General features: G+C 33.6%; 1 long non-coding RNA gene across 1 annotated transcript; it reads left to right on the top strand.

Annotated features, from left to right (window-relative positions):
* Positions 1 to 7781: 7781 nt before the first annotated feature.
* On the top strand, positions 7782 to 8684 carry LOC147509643 (uncharacterized). Its single transcript, XR_015216597.1, has 2 exons — positions 7782 to 8110; positions 8370 to 8684. It is a non-coding gene; the product is annotated as an uncharacterized LOC147509643 (long non-coding RNA).
* Positions 8685 to 9102: the final 418 nt, after the last annotated feature.

Here is a 9102-nt window from a genome sequence, read left to right on the forward strand (position 1 = left end):
CCTGACGACGGTGATATGTTGACACATTTGACCGAGTCGGGGGAACAACAATGGAGCACCATTTGGAAAACCATTATCTATTGGTGCGATGCTAAGGAAATGCATTTCACTCGAGATGATGCGAGAACATCAAGACCTACTGGATGGTAAATTTGAGTAGGCCACTGTGTATATACATCTAACTGTATATAGTTGTGTTTAGTGTGTTATTATTTTTCTTTGTTTATTTTTGTATAATACATTATGTTAGAATAAATTTTGTTATAGCGATCCATCCCTAATTTTGCTCATAGTTCTCAGGTAATTTCTTTCTTTATCTATTGATACTTCGAAGACTAAGCATCATTCGGTTTGGGGGTGCTTTAGATATGTAGCAAAAATTAGGCAACTTGTACGTTGTATGTAGTTTCTAGTTTCCTTTTAGTGAATGTACATAGTGACAAAGTTTTGTTTCCTTTTCTATGATGAAAATTATCTAGAAATCTTGCATTAGAATTCGAATTAGGATTTGTTCTTAAGAGACTTAAGATAATACATACACAATAGTTTTTACATCTTTTCATAAGTATTCATGCACTGAGTATCATCGATTGTACATAGCAGTAAGTTTTGGAACTCACGGTTAGTCTACTTAAATTATCAATTCTGTGAGAATCTAACCAAAAAGCCTCGATATGTGTGATATGTGAGTAATGACACAGAGGAGTAGTTTTTCCGAATAGAGAAAATCACGCGTCTACTTACTTGATCACCATCCAAACCCTAGGCGAGAATTTAGGTCGTCTTTGGATCGACATAGCAAAAAATTCATACTTGTTACAAATTTTACCGCTAGTACCCCACTGAACCATTCACCAAACCTTTCACTTTCACCAAAAATTCATTACCCATCTATTAACTCCAAATAAAATAAATCTACCTAAATAATGAGTATGAGAAATATGATGAAATGTAGAAAAATAAATAGAAAGACTTGTCCTAAATCAGTTACTTGCCTCGGGGAAGAAAAAGAAAAGAAAGATAGAATTATTCTTTCTTAAGCTTTTGAAAAAAATAATAATAATTAGAACTCCAAAAGCTTAAGAGCAAAGTATGGAAACTCATGTAGAAGCAGGAAAAGAAAACAAGGATTTATCTAGTGTAAATATCTTGAAGACCTTATTATCTCATACTTGTCATTTTTGATTTTTTGTTCCATTTTCTTCTACATCACCACCTAAGCCCCATAATACCAAATAAATATATCTAGCTCATTTAGGAGTAGGATGGTGTGATAATAAGTAGTATATGTGATTGATCGACCTTGGCTTCTCTGACTGTCATTGAGATGTGAGGAAACGTGTGCCACTGCACACTGGAGTTAGCGAAACCTGAGTGGAAAAATTATGAGTGAATTTGTGTGTTTGACACATACCTGTGAGAACCTACTTAGGGACGCTCTCCAAAGGATCCAAAAATGGCCTTGCTTGTACATTTTAATGTAAAGTTCATTTTATGCTTATTCATATGTAGATGTTTTAATTATTATATACATATTAACTTGAGTTCCAAAGGGATTCATCCTCGTTCCCCGCTAATGAGATGTATATATACCTGAGATTAATTTAGGGAACAAACTTTTGTTACTGAGTCGTTGTAGTATAGATGAAGTTTGTGAGTAGCTTCTCTGAAAAACTCCCACGAGGCTATAACTCCTCCACTAGGGAATTCCTAGTGGTTTAAGGCCTTGTTGCATACAGTCAATGCAACCGCACTCTGCGAAACGAGAACTAGCTTAAGACTACACATTTTTGGCCACTTATTAATGAGAATGGATTTTTAATATATTAATGAACAATAGATTTATGAGATGCGTGAACAGTAAATTATGGTGGAAAAATAGTAGATAAATACTCTCTAAATCATGTGAGATAGGTGAGAGTAGTCGTGTTCACCAAACTCTAGTTGTACACTACTTAGATACGAATTTATATTGCAAATATGCTTCACTAATGAGAGTCAAAATAGTAGATATGAGGTGAAAACATTGAATTTAAATGATGAATAAAGGTATTAGAAGGGGTTTAATCTGCCATGCGATTCGATTGACTATTAGTTATTGTCGAATCGCTTGTATTCATCCCTAGTGAAGACCAAGTCCTCTCGGATCGAGGTTTCACTACCATGAGAGTGTAGCTCCACCATAAATCTCTTTGGTGGTGGCTCTATACTCTAGTTCTCCATTATGAGCTCTATCTCTAGTTACTCATAATGAATAACTTCAAATTCTTTTATGCAAAACAATAAATACTATTGGTGAATCATCCTCACTTGACTTCATAAACCACCTCTAATGTAGATTTAGCCTAGTGTCATTCGAATTATTATACTAAAGCAATAATAAAGAGACATTATAAAGTAAAGAAGAATTGAATAAACAAGCTTTTATTGAAAGGTTTCTAATGGTGGCTACAAACTAAATTATTCTAACCCTAAAGAAATAAAACTAATTAAAACTAAACTAAACTAATTATTAAATAAGAAGGGGAAGGAGAGGATTGTTTAGCCTTTAACCCTCTTTATATAGGAGAGGGTTAGGGTTACATTTTCATGCATGGGCTAAAAAGGGGGACTTTGGGCCTCTAAAGTGAGCCTAAAGTCCATTAGGTTAAGTCTAAAAGGGCCAATTTTGTTGGAAATTATTTCAATGCCTTTTTCATCTACGTTTACAGCTCTGATTGAAGCAAGGCTAGGTCCATTGGAAAGCTTATTCCGAGTCGGTCGTTTTGACATAAAGTAGGCTAAATTCTAAGGTCTAAGTCCAAAGATACGACCTGTTGAATTATGTTTACTTTTCTGTTTTTTCTACCCGGATTGACTTTGACTGGGCTTGAAAAATGCTTTTCTCTATGATTTTTGGGCTTTAAACGTAGAACTTCCTCGGCAATCATCTTGACTCATTTTTCATGCAAAAGTGGTGCTTTTAGTCACCTAATCAACTTCAAGTCTTGTAATATACAAAAATATGATAACAGTACTAACTTTTTTTTATTATAAACATAATTGGCCTAAATAGAGTACTATTAAGGGGTTTAAACTACACTTTTGGGTGCTTATCACACCACCCCCAAACAACATTTTACTTGTCCTCAAGCAAAGATGAGAAATAAAAATAGATAAGTGGCCAAAAATGTGGTCCTAACTAATCTCATTTTGTAGAGTGCGATTGCATTGACCATATGCAATAAGGCCTTAAACCACTAGGAATTTCCTAATAGACAAGTTATAGCCTCGTGAGAGTTTTCCAGAGAAGGTACTCACAAACGACTAATAGAAAAAATAAAATTTCCTAATTAATCTCATATATCTATACTTCTCAATAACAATATAACAAGAACAATACTTTTGAAACCTAAGCTAATACACGCATAATAATCAAATCATCTAAAAATATATATGCATGCTATGAACTATGTTATAAAATGCAATGGCAAGTCCATTTCTAGAACTTTTGGAATATCGTCCTTAAGTAGGTCCTCACAATTTGTCAAGACAAAAATATTCTGATTTTTCCACTCAAGTTAGCTCACTCCAGTGTGCAGTGGGCACACGTTTCCCTACAATCTCAATGATGTTTAAAGGCGCCAAGGTCAATCAATCACATCTAGTTACCACTTATTATCACACCAAATTAATCATAATTGAGCTAGAGGTATTTATTAGGTAATACGGGGCTGAGGTGATGGTTTAAGAAGAAACGGAATGGATATTCAATTAAACAAGTCTGAGATAATAGGGTCTTCAATTACATTTAACTAGAGAAAACCTTGTTCTTACTTTACTTTTACACTTAGTTTGTTTCCATCATTAGCCTTTTTATTTTGGCTTTTTGACTCATTTTATTCTATTTTTGGAGTTTTTGTTTTATTTCTATTTTTCTTTTTCTTTTGTTTTATTTTATTTTCTTTGGTTGGAAACTTTTTTTTTTTTTTTTTTTTTAAGCAACTAACTAATTTTGGTTTTCCACAGGTTTTTCTCTTTATTTTCCTTACTCATCCTATTCTCAGACTCATTCAAAGATGGGTAGGTTTATTTTTTTTTATTGGTTTAAAATATGGGTAAAGGATTTGTGGTTGAGAAAAGGCTAAACGAAAGGCTCAGAGGGGCGACTAGAGGATAATTACTTATAGGTATGAATTTTTAGCTATATATATCGATCCAATAAAGGCCTAAATTCTCGCTTAGGATATGGTATGGTGATCAAGTAAGTGGATGTATGATTTATCTATTCAGATTATATGTCTTCTTTGTGTCATCACGCAAATACTCACTCATACGAGGCTTTTAGGCTAGAATCTCACAGGATATGTAAAATTAAGTAGTCTAACCTAGGCACTAGTAGAAAAAACGATTTTTGTGATTGTTTTAAAATGTTATTTGTGACTGTTCTGTTCGAAATGGTCACAAATGACAGAAAATGGTTTTTGTGACAGTTTTAAAAAGTTTTTGGTGACGTGCGTTTTCGAAACGGTCACAAATGGGTTTTTTCTAAAGAAGGCGTATATGTGTGGAGAACTATTTGTGACTATTTAACTAAAATAGTTACATATTACCCAGATATTACCCGACCTTAAGTGACCATTTGACCCATCTATTTGACCCAACTAGTTTTTGGTCCAGCGCCCAAAACTCCACTAAAAAAAACTAATTCGAAACACAACACTGGTGGCCCACGTTCACTCTCACCTCCATCTGTCTCCCGCTTCCTTCAAACTCTAAGTACCTGCCTCTTAAAAAAAAAGTTACATACTCGCTCACTGCCGCTCCTCCTAAACAAGGGTTTCTTTCTGACTTTCTCTTATCCCTCACTCAGTTAATTTAAGTGGATAGCTCGAATTGAGTTCTTCAGACCTCTCTCTCTCTTTCTGGCGATTCCACCCAAATTAAGGATGGAGATTTGTTGATCCTCAAATTTGAGAATGGAGATTTCGCAAAGCGTGATTATTTAATAGTGAATCGACAATGGAAAAGAAAGGTGAATTTTCTTCTCAAAATCTAGTTCACTTATTGTTTTTGATTATTAAGTGTATTTGTTGTTATGTACAAACCCTAGATTGTTGCGCTTATTAAATCGAATTAGAAACCCTATATTGTTGAGATGTTAGGTGTGTGGAGAAATGATATAGAATGAGCAGAGTACCCATTCTATATTGGGTCACTTGTTGATGTGCAGAGTAGCCAGGATCCAGTATTTTCTATTACATTGCTGTTGTACATGAACACAAGGTGAGGCCATTTTGATCTCAGCGAATAATTTAGTTTCGTGTTTTCTCTCTTCATGATATGGCCTACTCAAAGGTAATACCATGTTAACTTATTCCACGCGCTTGTTTTAATATCTTGCATTAGCTAGCTATTTATAATAGCACCATAGCTGTACTTTTCAAAATGACAGCCTTGATTTTTTACAAATTTTAGTTGTCATTTCTTGTTCACTGATAAGAGCCCAAAACTGTAGTTTTAACCCCTTAACAATCATACTTTTAGACCAATTATGTGAGTAATAATTAAGAGTTAATACTGATTACGTGTTTTTATGCGTTTCAGGCTTCAAAGTTAATTATGTGCAGAAATGTGCCACCTTGATGAGATAAAGGAGCAATGGTTGGTTGCTAAGGAGTTCTGTGATTAAAGGCCAAGATTCAAGAAGACAAAGCCTTTGTAAAGCCTACTCAGACCTTGAAAAGTCAAGGTCCACGCGGGCAGAAACAGTGCACAAAGTCAGTAGAACTTCCGGAGACCGTATCTTTGGACTCAGACCTTGGAATTGGGCCTACCTTATGTCAAAACGACCGGCTCGGGAAGAGATTTCCAATGGTCTAAGCTTTGGCCCAATCAGAGGAGCAAAAGTGGACTAAAATTCTGTTGAAGCCGAATCCAGCTGAAGAGCCCTTTTTGGACTGAAGAAATTGGGTTTTGGGCCCAATTTTCTAGCCCAAAACATGGCTCTAAGCCCATGCACGATTTTGGATCTGATTTCCTCCTTATCAACAAAGAAGACTTAACTCTTAAGATATCTAGGAGCTTAGGATAGAAAGTAGCCATTAGAATAGCTTCTAGATCTAGTTTTAATGGTTTTTAATTAAGTTTAGTTTCATTTCATTCCTGGTTTTAGATTAAACCTTTAAAATATTGTTATTGCTTGATTAGATAAATAAAGTAGTTTATTTTTTATCAAATTCGATTTTGTCATTTAAATTTGTTAGATCTAATTTCATTTATTGTTTGTTATTAATTTCGTAGTTATTAATTTGGGTTGGATTATTGTTTAGTTAAAATTCATAAAGTTAGAATCTTTATATTATGTCGTATTCAATTTCATATCGAAAATGATTGCGTAATGATTCTCGGCTAAACCTCCATTAGAGGGGGTTGAGAAGCCTTGATGAAAGCTTGATTCCGATTATCGTAGAGTCGTCGTAATTTCTATTCCACTCTAGAAACAATTAATTAACCATGAGAATGGGTTTAATCGTTCACATGCTAGTTATGAATTGATAGAAGTGCCATGTATAATTAGGAATTAGGAAGAACCAATTGTTCTGCGTAGCAGTTCAATTCGGATTACGACGATTCATCGTTAGTAAGTTAAGTTGAGTTAAGGTAGAATCAATCCCCCCTAATTCCTTATCATAGAATCAACGCAGCATTCCGTAGTTAATTAGTCGTATCTTGTGGGTAGTTGCATCGTAGTTTATAATTCGTAAATCTCTCATTAGACTTTAGTTAAGATTGATTAGACTTAGAAAAATTACATGTGAAAGAACTAGGAGTGGAACGAATCATCTACTCCACTATATCTCAATAGGATTGAGAGTAGAAATCTTTGATAAATCTAGTAACAAAGTAGTTTTAGTTTTACTTTCATTTAGAGTTCTCGCGAGCTTTATTCATTAGTAAAACTATTTAATTTACATTTTATCATTCACCGATGGGTAAGTTCAAATTCTTCAATTATTTTGTTAGGGTTTTTATTTTTGTGCGTTTCTTTTCAATTTTCTTCTTCATCTTTTTGGATTATCTAATTAGGGCATGACTGGATTTTGATTTGTGAACATTTCCAATTTTGTAAGCGAATTTGGTATGGGATTTGTAAATTGCCGATTTTTTTTTGTTGCTTTGTTGATAACGGTTCCTAATTTCAGTCCACACGCTCTATAAATACAAGAGATTGTTCAAGTTGTTTCATTTTCACAATGGTGAAAATGAAAATGGAAACAAGGTTGTTGTTTCTGGTGTTACTAAGAGTGTGAGCTTCTTTGGTTTGAAACCAGTTATTTGTTGACACACCACAGTTATTTGTTGATGTTGTTCAGTTTTATAAGACTGTTTTTGCTGTTGAAGAACTGAAATGTGATATTCATCCTAAAAGGAAAACTGTTCATGAACTTCCTCTTATTTTCTTTGCTGGCCTTAAGCTTGGTTCTTCTGTTTTCATTGTTTCCAAGTTGTGTGGTTAGATGAGTTGTTCATATTTCTGGCTTGTTGCTAGAGCTCTCTTTGAAGGCAAGTAATTTCTACCAATTACGTTACTCTTGCAGGTGTGTGTGTTGGTTACTGATAAGAAGAAAGTTGTTTGTTTCTATTATTATAGGCCATAGTGTTTGTATATTGTTTTATCCAAAGTCGTTGACAACAGTGGAACTGTTATTGGAATCAAATACAAAGATGGGATTGTCATGGTCACTAGTGGAACTTTATTATTTTATCTGATGTATGTTTTTATTAAGGGTGTGGAGAAGCTGATTTCTTCCAAGATGACGTTACCTGGTTATAATTGGAGAATTCACTCTGTTTATCACCATTCTGGCATGGTATGTTTCTTTATTTTCCTTGAAACAATACATGACATATTCCTTAAAACCAACTAGTAATTCACTTCCTTTATTCATCTATCAAGTATATAAATTATAAAAGTTGTTACTTGTTTCTTTGTAAGGAAAGTTTAGTCTACTATCATGCATTTTCCTATTTAATTGATTCCAATCCCTATGCAGGCTGTGGCTGGATTAGCAGCTGATGGGAAACAAATTGTCGCAAGAACCAAGTCTGAAGCAACTAATTATGAAAGGTTTGCATCTTTACTAGATGCTTAGGATACAGGGGTAATTTCTCATATTTTGAGCTTGGTCCTCAAGTGAGAGATTACCTCCCTAGAAATCTATAACAGGCTAACAGCTGACTTTCTTTCATTTGCATTACACAAGACACAATGCGAGTAGATCAATGTTGTGGCTCTGCTGGTGCATCTTGTGACTTAATGCCATGAGAAATAGACATGTTTCTTTTACTTCATTCACTCTTTTTCCATTTTGATTTTTTTTTGTTAGGGATTGTCTGTGTGGTGCAAACTCCTGTGTGGATTAATAATGTCTTTGAATGATAATGAAGAAGAAGAAGAAGAAGAAGAAGAAGAAGAAGGTGTTTATCATCATATGACTGGTGGAGGAGTTATTAATCGAAACAGATGGCGTATTGCTGAAATCTTATGTGTATCGATTATGTGAAATATGGTCTCATCGGTTATCCAAGTCTATCTTGGTTTGTAAAGTTTCAACGGAATAAGTGTTTGTGAATACTATTTTGAAACTTAATGGATTATGTTTGTTTAGAAAAAAATATATATATATATATATATATATATATATATATATATATATATATATATATATATATATATATATATATATATATATATATATATATATATATGTGTGTGTGTGTGTGTGTGCAGGTCTAATTCAATGTGGAATGCAATTTTTGCTTCACATGTATTCACTATTTTTTTTTTTTGAAAAAAAAAGGTATATTTATCACAGTTTTAAGTAAACAATCATAACTAGCTGTCTTTTATGTGATAGTTCCAAGTTAATTACATTACTATTTTTCAAAAGTGTCACAAATGATTTGATTTGTTGTGACAGTTTTTAAGTTTTTGTTACTATTTTATGTAGTAGATACATACTAGTCTGGAACAAATATTTGTGACGGTTTTGGGAAAAAAATAAATGACCCCCACTCCGCACATTTTTGGAAAAAAAAAATAGTGACAAAAGACTTTTT

Source organism: Coptis chinensis, chromosome 3, assembly GCF_015680905.1.
Source record: "Coptis chinensis isolate HL-2020 chromosome 3, ASM1568090v1, whole genome shotgun sequence".
Lineage (NCBI taxonomy): Eukaryota > Viridiplantae > Streptophyta > Magnoliopsida > Ranunculales > Ranunculaceae > Coptis > Coptis chinensis.